At 29.0% G+C, this 18,149-nt stretch overlaps 1 long non-coding RNA gene across 1 annotated transcript; it reads left to right on the forward strand.

The window, feature by feature from the left end:
* The first annotated feature begins 9,702 nt into the window (after positions 1-9,702).
* LOC136085035 (uncharacterized) lies at positions 9,703-10,622 on the forward strand. Its single transcript, XR_010641021.1, has 3 exons — positions 9,703-9,854; positions 10,157-10,210; positions 10,296-10,622. It is a non-coding gene; the product is annotated as an uncharacterized LOC136085035 (long non-coding RNA).
* The last annotated feature ends 7,527 nt before the right edge of the window (positions 10,623-18,149 follow it).

An 18,149-nucleotide genomic window follows, 5' to 3' on the forward strand; every position in this document is an offset into this window, starting at 1 on the left:
ATTATAAACCAAAGTATATACATTCCTAATGTTAGCGTATTGTTTGATAAATATATATTTTTATATTTTTACTGTTATATTTTGATTGTTTATTTTCATTTTGTTAATAAGGTTGTATCTTACACAGAACTGATTTGACGATTGTTACTTTTGTAACTTACTTTTGACAATTACGTAGTGTTTTGTGTAATTTTACAATTTTTTTGTTATCTTTAGTCCAATCTACACAGTCTACCACTGGTAAATTTGTATAGGATAATTTTTAGTATTGATTATAAAATTGCAAATACAATCAGCAACGAGTGGTAAGTTTAACAATTGTTACTCTTTAATATGTATGCATTTCTTGACATTTGCAAATTTGTTTTTTATTACAACTTTGTTAACCTTGAGATACATCTTCAGCTGCTACAATTGGTAAGTTTAAAAAAGCTATTATTTTCTAATCTGTTTATGCATGATGTATGCGTAAAACAATTATTTCTAATATGTGTATGCCTTTTTTATCAATAGCAAATAAAATTTTATTTTATTACAACTTATTTTTTCATTTAATTTCACGACCTTCTCTCTAATCAGCACAACCTTCTGCTAGTAAAACTATGATTTATTTTATTTTTCTGAATGATTATTGAATTTATAATATTTCTATTTACATACACTATTTAATACATGTTTATTATGTTATCCATCAAAGTGCAGTAAAAGTAAAATCAAGAGTAGTATTTAAATTTTTACTTTGATTAACATTTTTAAAATATATAGTTGATTTATTAGTCTTTCATTTTATTTGTTCAGCCAATGACTTTCACAAATAGTTAGTTTATATTAAATGTTACATAATACCATTCAATACTAATCTATTTACAATTCAATGTCATTAGATTTTACATATGGTGTCTATCAGAGATACATGTATCAGCACCCTGGACCGACTAGCAGTTGATCATTTTTGTGATGGGTCCAGTTAGGAGGGAATGACGGGGAATCATTTAGCTGGACCTATCTTCCCCTAACAGGGGTGCTAGGAGCTACAGCAGAAGAAAGCTGTTGTGGAGAAGTTTGCAGGCGAAGACAGCATGGTAGCAGCTTTGTGGTTAATGGTGGCACACGCAATCATTAGGCACCACCATTCTTTTTTTTTTTATTAAAAATTTATATGTAATATCATCAAGTTTGTTTTCCATTTTATCTCAATTTTTTTCAAACATTTGAATTATTTATTTAAAATTTTTTTACCCAAAATAATTTTAAAATGAAGCATTGACAAGTGTAATACTTTTAATGAAATATTTTGTATGTTTTCAATGTGATTAAAAATTGTAGTATAAAAAGTAGTCAAGTTGTACCTATAAATAGTTATAAACTTTTAGATACGATCAGGACTTTTTGAGAATTTCATAGCCCATATTAAATACAGTGTCAAAATTTATGTGTAATATTTTATTGAGTTGATAAATATGAAAAGTCTTTTTTTTAGGGTGGATACTCCAACCTGCATTTTGTAATGTTATAAGATTTGTAAAGTTATGTCTCTATTTTATATAAAAGCAATTTAAAAACGTTTTTAAATTTCTGTTGACATTTTTTTCAAGTTTGAATATGAAAAGAAGGGGGGGGGGCGTTAGTTGTGGCACACTCCCCTTTCCTAACTAATGTAGTAAAATAAACTTGTATACTAATTTCTTATTTTCAATAAACTCAATTTAAAATCTTTTTTCAAATCTCTTTTCAAATTTTTTTTTTTAAGTTGGAAGACTAAAGACGACGGGAGGGGGGGGGGTGGAGGGGAGGAGGAGTTAGGCGTGGCACATATCCCACCCCTAATGCCAATTTATACACCACTTGTAAACGCTGTAGAGTAAGAAAGTATAATTTATACTTTTGAACACAAAATATAATCATTATTTTTAAGATTAAAGTATTTATAAGAATGTAACATTTCACAATGAGGGTGTTAAAACGTAACGAAAACATCCACCATTTAATATAAGATAGACCACTAATATTTGAAAATGGAATGAAAGCAAATTAGAACAACTTATTGTGTATAAAGATAAAAAAATTTATCAGAAAAAACAATCTTTCAGATGAAAAACTTGTATTTTTTAAGGCTTACGATAGTGTGCCGTACCCCCTCTGGCCCTCTAGACACCCCCTATATCTAAAGACTAATATAAACTTGTAGCCTACTCTTACATCTATCTTTTGATACCAACTTATAGGCATTTGGATAAGATTTGACAAAGTTATAACAATTTCAGTGAAAAAAATAATAATTTTGGAACCAGTTTATTCAATAAATCCATATATTTAAAATTTGCTACTAAAAACGTCATAACGTTTTTTTGAATTGTTCGTTTTTGATAACTTTTTCATCGTTAAAATACTGTATTAAAGGGCTTTCTAATGATATATAACATTCTAGTATATGCTCAATTTAAAAATTTCAGTCCACGTACCTAATCAATTAGGTTACTATACTATAGTATTGTAATCTAATTGATTAAAAAAAGTTCGAAGTATGGCCTGAAATTCTATTTTGTTAGGTAATATAATAGGTACTTATAGGTACCCATTAGATTACCTAACAAAACTCAAAAAATCAAAGAATTTTTTATAGTCTATGAAATTTATAATCAGCTGACTAGCACATACATTTGAACTTTGCACATGCAAAGAGAGATTGAAAAAATAATAATTAAAAAATACTTACAAGTGCTGAAAAAATAACCGAACTGTAAGGATAAGAACACGTGAGTTTTTTAAAGAACCTTTTAGCAATTTTTGGATTGAGTAAATTGTTCATAAAACCTTTAAAGCATTGTTAAAGAACCCAAAGGTTCTTAGAAAAACAGTTTACGCAACTTAAGAACCCGAAGGTTCTTTCAAGAACCGAAATGCAGCAATAAGAATCCGTAAGTTCTTTGAAGAACCGAAGAGCCACAAGAAGAACCGAAAAGTTTTTTAAGGAACCGATAAGAACCCTTACTTTTTACAGTGATTGATGTCACTCTTACCATCAGCAGTCAACATGGATTGCAGGTTTTTGCACTTTTCTTTAATTGCATATGTTTCACATTTGTCTATTTTTTTCAAGTTATAGAGGAATTCGAAATGTTTGCTGTGATTTTCCATCAGTTCAAATCTTTCTGACAATCAATTAATTGCAGTGTTTAAAACTACAAATAAGAAATTTACTTTGAAAGAATCTTTTGCCGACTTCACAGATTCATTTTTGCTTTTATAGAAAAATTGCCTTTTGATCCTTCTTGGCCTAACCACTACTTCATCAGAGAAATTTGGATCGTTGTCTAGTTTTTCGGCTAGTTCCTTTGCATCTGTAATAACGTTATTGAGTCAATTATCTGATCTCAAGTTCTCCAAAAAATACTTAACATTTTTAATTAGTTTCAAAGCGCTCTGCAAATCAACAGTATTCATCTGAAGTGTTTTGCTTACTAAAATAATTTTGAACAAAACATCATACCAAGTGACCAAACAGCAAAGGAATTTAAAAACTGTAATTTTTTTGGCAATTCCCATAGCGGTACATTTTCCAAAAGCATCAATCTTAGAATCTAACGTTGATTCATAGACATCGTCATAAATCTCATCAATGTGGTATTGCAAAGGTTCAAGGGCGTTTATCCTGCTCTCCTCACGGGTCTCACTTAAAGATTTTACAGTCAAATTAGTTACATGGTTTGTTAATATATTCCATCTATGGTTTGATCCAGAAAAAAAGTTATAATGCTCCTGTATATTGTTGAAAAAGTTACTGCTAAAGTGCAGGAAAGTGCTGCATCATTGACAACAAGGTTTAATGAATGACTTCCTCAAGAAACAAAAAAAGCTCATGGGTTAAGGTCAAGGATCCTTTTTTGTACTTTTACATTCTTTCCCTTCATATTTGATCCATTATCATAACCTTGGCCACGCATATTTTGTAAAGATACTCCTTTTTTTGAAAGCTCGTCTAACAAGCAAGCTGTCAACCCTTGCCCAGATCTACCTGAAACCTGAACAAATCCAAGAAAATATTCTCTTACGTTTACTTCTTCACCTGGAACTGCATAGACAAACCGAACTACAAGAGTCATTTGTTCTTTACGACTTACGTCAGGAGTGCAGTCAGCTTTTTTCAGTTCACACACGATATGCTCTGTAACTTTACAGGAAAGAAGAACAATTAACTCATTTTGAATTTATTTGCTCAAATACTGCACGTGAGTTTTTTTTGGCAGTTATCCGACGAAGATGTTTAGAAAGAATAATGTCAAATTTTGAAATGTGTTCAACAAGTTTTAAAAAGTTTCCATTGTTTTCTTTAAAAACTGTTTTACTTGTTCCACAAAAAGCTAATCCTTGAGTGCCAAGGAATTGCACTACAAACAAGTCGTTTTAAACTGCAAACCAATGGTCAGTTTCAGCTTGAATCATACGTTGATGTTGGGAATCAATAGTGTTGCCTAATTGCAATCTCGTGGCAAGTTCTCGATAAAAAATTATTTGTTTTTTTGAAGTTTCAAATTTCAGTGATTCAGAGATTTTATGGAAGTGCAATATACTTACCATTGACTCTGTTAAGTATAAGATTTATGATGTTGTGTTGGTTGGAACACTGCATGGAGAAAACATTCCTCTTTTTTTTAGGATTATAAAAATTTATAAATTAAGAGAAAGTTGGTTTTTTAATGGAAAAGTACTTATTTGTGAACAGTTTTCTGAGCATTTGCATGCATTTTCCGTTAAAGAAGATATAGAACTGTCTGTATGTCAACCATGTAACATTATTGACCCTCAGTTACTAAATTCGTATATTTTAGCTGACAGAAAAATGTATATCTCTTTAAAGTATAAATGTTTCTAAGTTAAAAAGTTGTCTTAAATATTATATATTTAACATATTTAATGAAAAATCACTAAATATGTTTTAGAAAAATGTTTATTTTTTATAATGATTTTTATAATTTTAATTATTCTTTATTACTGAACTTAACTAAATTTTTTTTTTAAATTATTAACAATTGGGATTATAAAATACAGTTTGATTTTCTAATAAACTTGATTTTAATAGCTGCTAATATTGACGGAGAAACCCTAGTATGATTTACAGAATCGATGGTAGGCGAAGTATGCAAAGATGACTTCAGGCTAAGAGTAAAACTTTTGAAAGCAATAGCAAAATTAAAAGAGCCAAGGTATTGTAATTTAAACATGTAAATTCATAATGTATGATTTAATCAAGAATAGGTTCAATCCTTCTTTGTGTTATCTGCACACTGTGTATGATTATTTGTTAATTATAGAATTTTATCAAATTACTAGTACATCAGATGTTATTGTAAATCTTGGTGTCAACAAACAAAGTGATGCCACCAATGTTGTTGTAACAGTCAATAATGACAGGCTGTCATCCTTTGGTAACTGGCCTATCAGGTATTCTCTGCCATCATTTCCGAGACGAGTTCAAGATGCATTAAACAAAGAGGATAAAACAATAATTTGTGCTGCACGCACATGTCTCCGTACGCAACTTATACAGTCATTATTTGAGGATATTACCTCAAAATACACATGGTGAGAAAATTATGCTCTAAATATTACTGTTTTAATTTGTGAGAAATATTTGCATTTACTATGGTTGGTAAAGTTTGACTAAACTTGGTGTATGTTGTTGTTTTGAGATATAATGTTATTACAATTTGAGACAGTGTTGAATTGCTTATAATTTTGTTTATGTATAATATTTTTTAATCATTTATGATATTTTTTAATCATTTATAATATTTAGGTGCCCAAACAGCATGCAATATTCAGGAGTAATTGGTGCTTTATGTGCAAAGTTTAGTTACTTAGAAATGAAGTTAGAAAAAATGGTTCACCTAGTGTAAGTTTCTTGAATTGTTTAAGATTCTACATATTTTATTTGTAAAAGAGTTGAACAATTGATTTATTTTAAGATACAGCCTAAGTAACTTGAAAAAATTGAATAATAATGTTGAATAGTTGGTTAAAATAAAATTTATTTTTAATTTTATTGCACATTATTATTTTGCAGTAATATTTTAAAACGTATTTAGTCAATACTGCTAGAAAGTTTAAAAAATAAATTTAAAAAAGAACAAATACCATTGGTTAACAATGAAGATGTACTTTTGGCAAAGAAAAAATTTGGCAGAAAAGGGTATGGAAAGAAACACAAATTTATTGAAGACAGCAAAATAGTTGAAGAAATTGAAAGTACACCCAGACGAATTCGAGTAACAGTATGAATTCATTTGCATATATTTTACTTTATTTTGTTAAAATTGTTGCTTAATTTAAATTAGTTGCAATTAAAAGGTAATGCAGTAGTGTTTTTTTCAGAATTCATTTCATATAACAGCATGGTTTTAAAGAATATTTATATATAACTTATTTGCTTCATGTATTTTGTTTCTTTCCTATTCTAAATGGCAATAAAAAACTAAACAATCAAATTAAACAAAAATTAAACTAAATTTAATAGCAACTATAATTGCATATTAGGGTGTATAATATTAGGGTGTAAATGTGTTGAAACTTATTTTTTACTGCAACAGTTATAATATTAAAGTTTTACTTTATTTTGTTTTATTTTTTATGAAACATGACCATTTTTAACTATTAAGTTCTCTATTTATCCCCAAGTTGCACGTTGTGAATAAAATTGTTTTTAAAAAAATAAACTTTTAACTAACTGCAACCTATTGTATTTTCAAAGTACCCAGAAATTTTTATTTTATTTTTCTGTGGATATAAAAAATAAATTAACCCTGATTTTGTTTATTTGTATCTTATTTTTTATTTATTTTTGTTATGAATAAAATTGTAATTCCTAGTATAATAGATTAAGTTCATTTTTTATATTTTCTAAGTAAAAATAATTTGCTTCATTGTTGTTTAATTTCCATAGTACTTTCCACTAATGGAGGATGAATTTGAAGATGAGGTTAGTACAATGCTTTTGTTAGATGAAATGCTACACGAATCTTCAAAGATGCGTCCAAATTATGAAATGATGTTAGATAGACAAAAAAGAACATGCACTCATAGAACAAAAGATATACAAAATAAGTCTACCATTGACATAATGGCTGCATATCCTTGGATGAGTCTACCAAAACTGGTATATTTATTTTACTTTTGCTGTAACTTACTTCACATAAGCCTTTGGTGTTAAATTTAATTCAATCCCCTCCCCCCTCCTGGAGACGCCACTGACTGCATTAATAATAAAAATATTTTTAATCTTTATATTTTTAGGCTGTTTTTAGATTTATAGTATGTAACAATATTTTTTTTAAAAGTTATTGCTTGTTGAATGTCTATCTTCAATTACTGTTATAGTTTTTTACAAATTATAGATTTTGGCTGAAGTCAAGATTCTATTTATTAAAGACTTGGATAAAGAGCTCCGTGTATCATTAGCACGTATTTCAAGTAGGGTGTTGGATATTGTAGGCAAGAAGCAAGATCAGTTGCTTTCAAGTATTCTTACTACAATAGAAGGCGAGAAAGATGAAGTAAAAAAGAAAGGTTTAGTTTTTTTTAATTTTAATTTATAAGTTTTATTTTACCAAATCTATCGTACCCAAATTATGCACTGTAAACATTCATATATCAAGATTTCAATAATTTAAAAACTTGCATTTATCTTGTGACCTTTTGTGTGTGTGTTTGTGTGTGTGAAAGTCGGATAAAAACTGTTTATTTAGCATAAACAGTTTTTAGGCTCTAGATAAATAACAAAATAATGTCATTTTTTAAATATTTTATAGAAACATATATTTAAAATAATTACTCTACGTAAATAAATACTCTATGTGAATCATAAGGTATCCTTTTAACAAATATTTGTAGATATAAGTAATATCTAATCCGCGACATTTTTTTTAATTTTAATTGTGTTTTTAGAAATGGTGATAAATACTGCCGTTCTCATGCTTCCACGGTTATTCAAAGGATACATTATTGCTCAAGAGTCGATTAGATAAAAACCAAAATTTTGTTTTTATCAACAAGTTTAAAGAATTCATCCAAGATAATATCAATAAACAAATGTGTTATGTTATTTATTATTGATATATGTATATATTATTATTATATACTTTATCTTTTTGTAATAAATGACATCTTGATTTTGTGCTTTACTTGTTAAAAAAGGTAAATACTTATTTATTTTATTTTTTTATATTATTTAAATATTATATGATTAATATATATATTTGAATTGTATTTATGAATTTATTATTGTATATATTATATGGCTTTTATTGCTATTGTTATTATATACAATATAAAACAGGTTATTAACGCGGATTTGTTCAATCTTTTCCCCACAAAAAGATGATTATGATGCTATTGTATTTGAAACTGCATTATACTTATCTTTCAATGTTGACAACCTTCCAATATGTAAAGCAAGTTTCTCTCAATTATAGCATTGCTTTTTTTAAAAATTGTTTCATGGTTTAGATCAAAGAAGTGGCAACACCAGAAAATCTTGTTGCCAAAACAGTTGGCAACTCACCATGTAAGACTTGTGTTAAAAGTATGTGATTTAGGATATTTATTTAATAATCATATTATTATTTAAGTTTTTATTTGTTTCTTTTTAGCTAAATTTGGTGTCGCTAGCTATTATTGGAGAAAATATCGACTTATTCATTAGATAAAGTTTGATGCATGCTCTTACCCGGTTTCCTTCTTCACATTTCAATCATGTATATTTTAGGTGACCTCGTCCAGGTTACAATTTTACTTGATTGAAGCATGAAAGTTATGTTGCCAAAATATTGTGTATTTTGGATCTTTTTTATTCTCAATAAAAACCTATGATTAGAAACTTGTAAAGATATTCTCTATTTTATTTACAATTTTTTATAATTGAGTTTCAGGGATTATTTTTTTTGGGATATTCCCGGAAGACCAGATATTTTTCTGAAATTTATCTTTTTCCATGCATACATGCAAGTTAAAGTATATATTATTGCAACATGCAAAAGATCAAACCCTAATACAAGGTATACTTTTTTTTCTACCCAATTATATAATATGTCTGATATATATAGACTGTCAAATTTGTCGATGTAATTAATTTAATAATAAATAAGTTATCATACCTTATTTAATATTAAATTTATTAAACTACATGACAAATGATAAGTTCTGTATAAAATAATATTGACTAGGAAGATCCAATGGTATTGTTATGTTATTGCCTAGGAATATCATTCTGTAGTAAGACACAATAACCTTTTAACTTTTAAAGTTTGAGAATATTCACTTTTCCCTCTCTTCGTCTTTTTTTGTGATCGCACCCAGTAGCAAGAATTTAATTTAGTTCATATCTTGTTGGAGAATGCAACTTGATTCTGAATTGAATTTTCAGCACTCGGTATTCATTGGTGACCTAATCTGACAATACTTTATTATACATACTTTTAGTTTTATACTTAATATATTATATATAATTAGGGGTAGATAAGGCTCCTTAGCCGCGGTGAATGTTTCCACAGCAAAAGGAGCCTCAAGATGAAAATTCACCATGGGTAGGAAAATCATGATATAAAATCCCCACTATAATGTTGTGTGGTTATGTGGTAACTATTGCATTTTTAAAAATTGTTATAATTTTTCTGTGTGCATTTTAAAATTACATTTAATGTTCAAAACTTTGTAGATTACTTATTTAAAGCAACTTCGTGGGCAGTCACATTTGCATCTAGTGAGTTAATGTATGAACAAGTTAATGCAGAAACAAGTGCAAATATAAGAAGATGGAAAACAAAGAAAACGAATTATTTAATCAGATGTTATCACATAAGGTGAGTACAGGTCTTTTTCTAATCACGCGCATCAGTTATTAACTTTATATATAGATATATATTTATCTATAGACAGATATTAGATGTAGATATATATAGATAAACAATATTTTTTTAGACTTGTATTTATCATTTTATACTTCTTTTTTTTATTTATATGTCGACTTTTTTGTTATGTCTTTTTTTATTAAATCCTTATTTATTTTTTAGCAATAAGAGTATAAAATTAGAAGGCAAATGACTTTTTTTATTTTTCTACCTTGTATGTAGTATTGTTTTCTTAAAATTATTTAATGATTTAGATAAAAGAAAACAACTAGAAAATCTTGTTGCCAAAATGGTTGGCAACTTACCAAGTAAGATTTGCTTTAAAAGTTTGTGATTTACGATAATTATTAAATAATCATATTGTTATTTTAGATTTTATTTGTTTCTTTTCAGCTAAATCTGATTCATTAGATAAAGTTTGATGCGTACTCTTATAGGAGAAAATATCGACTGATTCGTTAGATTATGTTTGAAGCGTGCTTTTATGGGAGAATATATCGACTGGTTCGTTAGATTAAGTTTGAAGTGCGCTCTTTGTTGATCGAAGCGAGCTCTTTGTAAGTTGCAGATCTATGACTTTGTACTTATTACTTATTGGATATAAGAAGGATTTTTAACAAAAGTGCAGCTTTTATTACAAATTCAAAATGTTTATGTCAAGAACTAATATACTGACTAATAAAACCATGTAATTTAATACGTATTAAATATTTCCTCGACGATGAGTTTTTTTTCTTTACACGAATCCAAACACTTCGTTTTTATAAAGCATAGTTATTGCTTAAATATTACGTGCCAAAATTATATATATATATATATATATATATATATTACGTGCCAAAATTATATATATATATATATATATATATATATATATATATATATATATATATATATATATATATATATATATATATATATATATATATATATATATATATATATAAATATTACCATTTCGCATTCTTCTTTTCCAATAAGCATCATTTTATTTTTATTTAGAGCTTTTACGTTAAACGCACAAACTATTTTGTTGTTATTGTTTTTTTCCTTGATTTCCTTGATTGATTTTTCCTTGATATTATATAACAAAAACATATAAACATTATAGACTTTAGATTTAAAATGGGGTAAAGTAAACTTATATGAAGTAAATCAATATCTTTTTTATGAAAAAACAAAAATGATCTTAAGTAAACAGGTATTTCTTTCAAGGTTACTATTTTAATTTAGATGTGAATTTACTTGTTTTCATGCAATTCTGCGCATAAAGAACCATGACATACTATTACATATTGCGCGCACATGAAGTTATCGGAGCTGCGAAGACGTGTATTGCAAAAGAAATCTTGTTGAAAAGCAACATATCAGCAAAAGATGACAAAAAATTAGAACAAATATAGAATTCAGCATTAAAAAAGGTCATCGAAAGTAAACCCCAGACCATGGTACCTCACCTACTCTTAAATAAATTCGATTACTTTATAAGCGTCCTCTAAAATCTGTACAAACTAATTAAAAACTTTAAATGACACAATTAATTTTATTATAAACAAAATTTGGACTTATTTAGTTAGGTATTTCCTGAGTTATTAAGTATATCCGGCAGGAAAGTTTACCCATACGTTCTTTTAAAAGATTAAGTTTGGAAAAGATCATTATTTATGAAATCTCTATAAATTTTCATTTTTTTTTTAGGTTTTTTCCAATACTTCAAAAAAAAATTTTATTTCTTGGTGAAATTAGACATCCACCATGCCATTGAGTGTCTTGGTGCAGGAATTTTTTTTTATAACCAGCTATAATGACAATTTTTAAATAACAAGTTTACAAAAGTTTATTATTCCCGACGACACTCGATAAAATTCATAATAGGCTGGCGTCTGTGGCTTCAGATTCCAACACTTTCGTTATACACATCAATTAACTAAGTTTTAAGATTACTAACTTGCGTTTTAAGTATCCTAGAATGTGACATAAAAATTTTCCCATTCTAAAAGTCTCCCAAACGGCCAGTATAGACCCCTAAGTAACCCATTATCGTGAGATTTCGATTTCATTCGGCTTCCAATGAAATATATCGCGGAATCACGCTCTACTATGACTTTACCGCTTAAACCATTCTGTATTTTAAGCTAATTATTTGTTATTATTATTAACTTCCAGACATGGAGCTAACTCTAAACATTTATATATTTATACTTATATCAAATAATGAGGGTTTGCAAAAAATTGCGATGGTTGGAGGCTGGGAACAAAAAAGCCCCAAAATTTTTGCAACACCTGCCCCAAACGTGAGAGCAAAAAGTTGGTGAAATATTTTTTGTACTATTCTCAACTAGACTTATATTTATCGATAATTTTTAAGTTTCAAAGTATTATCTCCCAGCTTTCAAAAATTATGACCATATAAAAATTACAACCCTTCAAATTGAGGGGGATTTAAACTTTATATGGTCATAATTTTTGAACGCTTAGAGATAATACTATGAAACTTAAAAATTATCAATGAATATAAGTCTAATTAAGAAAAGTACAAAAAATATTTTATCAACTTGTTGCTCTCACGTTTGGGGCAGGTGTTGCAAAAATTTTAGGTTTTTTTTGTTCCCAGCCTCCAATCATCGCAATTTTTTGCAAACCCTCATTATTTGACATAAGTATAAACATACAAATGTTTGGAGTTAACTCCATGTCTGGAAGTTAGCTATCTCAAAGATCTATATATATATATATATATATATATATATATATATATATATATATATATATATATATATATATGCATATATATATATATATGCATATATATATATATATGCATATATATATATATATATGCATATATATATATATATGCATATATATATATATATATATATATATATATGCATATATATATATATATATATATATATATATATATATATATATATATATATATATATATATATATATATATTAAGTTTAATTAGGAGTTTTTCGAGTTTTATTGTAATACTGTTGTAACCAATGAAAAGTATTTAGTAAAATGTTCAACTTAGTTTTTAAAGTACAATCAAAGTATTTCGAAGTAATGAAATTCGAATTTTAATTTTTCGAAGTTTATATTTTCAAAGTTAAATAAATGTTTAGCAGATAGTATGGTTTTTTGAGCACTAATTTATAGTTCTAGATTTAGTAAATACAAGTTTTTTACTAAAACAATAATTTACGACTTTAGCTGATTAAATATCAGAGTAAATAAACAAATATTCAATAATTATCACAAAACATTTAGTTGTGCAACTTGAAAAAAACCTCTCTACAAGTTAAAAAATGGCTCCTTTTACAAAAATCATTGTGGAAAGAGTTTGACAAAATAAAGGCCCCTAATGACGCACTTCCAGGTGAGCGTGATCTTTCTGAAAAGTGTAAAGAATGCGGAAGAATTCTAAAAATGAAAAGCTCATCAACTGGCGCTTTAAGGTCTTATTTAAAGTGTCACAAAGGAATTCTTGCAAGAATGATAGCCTCTGAGCTAGCAGAAACTGAGCAAGATGACGCGAATTTACTGGAACTTCACCAAGCTTTGGTTGATGTGGACGAATATGAACAGAACCGTGACGGTAAGAAAATTTAAAGTACAGGTGGCCCTTGTTATGTGCGATCTTCTTCTTTAGATGCTCATAAATAAAGTTTAACTGTTTCAATTTAATTTTTTTCAGATTTCATTAACAGTCCATCAAACAACATTCCTCTGAAAATACACAAACAGAAGAAGTTGTTGCCAGCCCAATCCACACCTAACAATTCAATTGTTGGATACTTTCAGCCCAAAGTTTCAATTTTTGACGAACGCTAACCCTATTTTATTTTTTAGGCAAAAACTCCCATTGCTTTACGGACAGGTAAAGCAACACATTTCTAAGGAATTGGCTAGAGAACTCAATGACTGTGAAGGCCTTGGGGCTTCGACAGACACGTGGACAAGCAGAAGCAACGATTCTTACATATCTGCAACACCTCATTTCATCAACAAAAACTTTGAAAAAGTTTGTTCTTGCTTGCCAGCTGAACTGAAAAAATTTGTTCTTGCTTGCCAGCCATTTAGTGGCCAACATACAGCTGCAGCCTTAGCCAAAGCTTTGGATAAGGTTATGCAAACAGATCTTTCTTTTCTCAGAGCCAGCACTCAAAGGATTGCTGTGCCCGATTCAGCAGTTAATATAAAGGCTGCAATTCCGAAAACAGTAGAGATTACAGACTCTCTGCTTTGCGCTGATCACTTGATTAACTTAGTGCTGCAAAAAGCCAAAGAAAAAATTTTTTTTAAATCTTCAAGCCACAATGGGACGTCCCAATCTTCTGATGAAGACGACAACAACATTTACAAGGCAATCAAACAAGCCCAGGATCTCTCTGCAAAGGTTCACAGAAGTTCAAATTGTCAAAATGACATCAAAAAAAGTGTCAAGAAAATGAAGGTAATAGTAATGATATTTTGGTCTAATATTGAAACTTTTAATTTAATAAAAGTATTTCGTGAAAATTAATACTACACATCTCATAAACACTGAGATATTGTCCACCCCCTCTTTCTCCTCACACATGCAAATAATTGTGAAAATTAATATTTATTTTTTGTTTTTCTATTTTTAGCTTTTAACGTCTAGATCATCACAGACTGCTTGACTAGATGGAACTCGAAGTCTATGATGATCACCTCTGTAATTCAATTGAGAGAAGTCCTTGAAGAATTAAGAGACAGTCAATGTGAATTTACTGATGTCATCCCGTCAGAGAGTCTGATTTTACTTTTGGCGGAAGTTTAACCCATTTCGGATTCATTCCGGAAAGTCAGCAAGGCCTTTTCTGCTGACAAGCATCCTACACTTGATCTTGCCTGCAGCCAACTGTTCAAACTTTAGATGAAGCTAAACTCCATTACTCAATCAGACATACAATCTGCCACAAAAGACTTTGTCCCAATTCTGACTGGTGAGCTGAATAGTCGATTTCCAAACAGTGAAACAAAGAATCACTACCGTGCCATGGGAAATTTTCTCCACCCCTTCTTCAAGGGTGTATTGGTGAAAAAGTATGGTGATTTGGAATGGCTCAAGGACAGGTTTGTAAATGAGCATCTAAGTCATCAAGAATTTTTGTCCCAAATCAGGAGTGCTTCTCTTAATCTGACAGGGTCTGGCTTTGACCTTGACAAAGCTGAAAAAATGGCATTAGAAATGTCTGAAGAAGTAATTCTGTTCCGGGATGGAAAGTCAAAAATTGAAATTGAGTTAGACACATACAAAGGTCTCCCTCGCCCCGATTCCTCAAACACTGATATCCTAAAGTAGTGGTAAGCCCATGCAAAAATGATTCCACTACTTTCCCAAGAGTTTTCTCAGCTGCAGGCAGTGTGGTCACTGATTCAAGAACAAAATTGGATACCCAAAATGTGGACAAAATTGTTTACCTCAAGACCAACATTAGAAAGATGAATAATGCACGATCTGCTTTGACAATTGAAACAGCAGAAAAGGAAACAGAAAGGAAATCCAACCCTACCAAAAAGATCAATCTGCTGTCACTCCACTACGAGAAAACAAAAGGTTCCGAACAAATAGTGGTTCCATTGATATTTCTAATAATTAAACTTAATTTGTACATCTGTAAATTGTAATACAAATCAATTACAAGCAATGATAGTTGTTACAAAGAATAAAATCTAAAAAAAGTTTTATATATTTTCTTTTCTGTTTTGCATAATTTAAACACTCTTAAATCCATCAAAAATGTTCTAAAACTGGGTTTGATATACATCAGGAAATTTTCGAAATACTTCGAAAAAAATTTGAAATACTTCGGAAAAAAATTCGAACATTTTCGAAGTCCGAATTTGCTTTGATTGACTTCGAAACTTTGACTTCGATTTTCGTAGTTACAAATGTACACTTCGAAACTTCGACTTCGAAAGACTTCGTCACCCGTAATGCAGAAGCTTACTTAAAATCACTGTTACCTACATCTACGACATACTTTCTTTAAAACAGTTTTAAAGAAAAATGTTAAAAAAAAATTATATTATAATATATGTATATGTAGCTTTTGGAAGCTATTATTGATTGTAAATGAAAATAAATGTGAATGTTAACATTAATTTGTGTCGTTTAAATCGTTCTCTAATTGAAAAACAATTGAATATATAACAAAAAAACAACTTCAAGATTTTTTAATTTTTAAGATAAGTAACTTCTACATAAATATGAAAAAAAAGTCATTGTGAGCACAGTTTAAGAACCATATTATCCTCAAATTTAGGCCCCATGCTCCAAGTATTTGTTAGGGAAAGGGGTGATAATAGCATTTGAAAAAAACTCTACCATTGTGAGCTCGACTAAAATTCATCTGTAAAATTCTTGTTTAGTAAAAAAAAATTTTAACGTTCAAAAGTTATGACCTCGTAATGTTGACAACTCCTTCAAATAGAGGGGGATTAAAACTTTCCTTGGTTGCTATTTTTAAACTATAAGAAACTTTTTTCAGATAAATTAATTTTTTCGATCAATTTTAAAAAACTACACAAAAAAAAAGACATTTTTCTTCTTCTTACTACATTTGGGACAATTGGGCCTGATTTTTCAAGTGTATATTGTTCCTAGGCTCCTATCATAGTAATTTTTTGAAAAACATTCTTATTTGATACCAGTATCAATATTACAAAATTTAAAGTTTGCACTATATCTAGAAGTTACCTATCTTAAACACAAAAAATCCATGACTTGTCCGTTTAACCCCTTCTTTTTTTTAAAGACGTCAACAGAATATTTTATATTTTCAAAATTTCGATTATAGTTGTTCAAAGTATTGTGGTTTCTAAAATGCAAACCGTTTCTGGTGGAGACTTTTTTTTAAATAAATTATTTCCACTACGGTGTGCCTGCTGAAGAAAGCAAAGTACTTAAGTGCTTCTAATACTTTAGGTAATTCAGTACCACCATCTGGTGAACTACACTGAAAACGTGTCTGTGATTTATACGGGGCTGAACAAGAAGAATCACTTAATTCCGCTCATTACATACTTAAGTCTGTTAAATTCACCGAGGAAGCGTTTCAACCAAACAAAGATTCGCTCATTCTACACAATTATATAGCTAATTATGAAGCTATTATCAGAAAACGATCACATGTAGCAGTAAATAACCCACTAAGTCCTTTTGGGAATGATTACTTTAATGAATAAGGTTCAATTACCATATCCATATCTGGTGCAGCAGGCAATTCCATTGGATGGAATTGCCTGCTGAACAAGGCGCTTGATTTTGTTCAATATTATTGCCGTGATAATTCCACTAAAAGATGTTCTTGTGACAGAGCTTGTGTAGTTTGCCCAGATCTTTGCAAATGTAATGTTTGCAGCAATCATGGTGATAACCATCAATAAGTGGATGATGACAACCAATCAGATAAATCAAACGAGTCTGATAATGGTAGCTTAAATTAGATTAATAAATTGTAATAAAAATCACTTGTTATTTAATATTTTTTGATTTTGAAGTGCAAGATAAACATCAGCGGCAGTAGTATATATAGGAAATTCGGTTAATAGTAATATTTCTGTTTTAATTACAGTCTTCTTTTAAAACATTGCATAAAAATGGCAAATGGAAAGTGTCCTAAGAAAACAGGTCAGAAATAAAAGAGTCTAGAACCTAGTTTAACGATATCAAAACGCATTCAAGTTTTAAGAGACTTTTGGAAGTTAACTAAAGAATATACTAAATTTGAAATCAAAATTATTAATTATTTGGGCGTAATTAAAAAGAGTTAAAAAGGATGGTTTCTATATACAGCAAAATTTTGACCTCAATTATCCAGTTATTGGGACCAAGAAAATTTGGTAACTTTTTTTTTTGTAATCAGTTCTTTCAGATCTTCAAAAAAACTTTCTCGAAATTTAGTTACTAAATGTGTATAACGAACGTTTTTTTTTTTTTGAAGCTTTTTCTGCAACAGACGCCGGTCTATAACTCTAGCGTATACCATTATCTTTAGAATTTGCTCAAGAGAGCTTTTTTAAAAAAAGTGAAGTCGTTGAAGCACAAATATCAAAAGTTGTAGCTTAAAAAAAAGTTATAGAAGAATTAGAATCGTTAAATTCGTTGAAAAAAAAGGTAAACGTCATTCTTTCGATTCTTTAAGAAACGGTGGAATCGGAATTGGCCCACTCTAGTGAAAACTCAAATCAATTTTTTTCTTAAAAAA

The sequence above is a fragment of the Hydra vulgaris genome, chromosome 09, assembly GCF_038396675.1.
Source record: "Hydra vulgaris chromosome 09, alternate assembly HydraT2T_AEP".
NCBI classification, from domain to species: Eukaryota; Metazoa; Cnidaria; class Hydrozoa; order Anthoathecata; family Hydridae; genus Hydra; species Hydra vulgaris.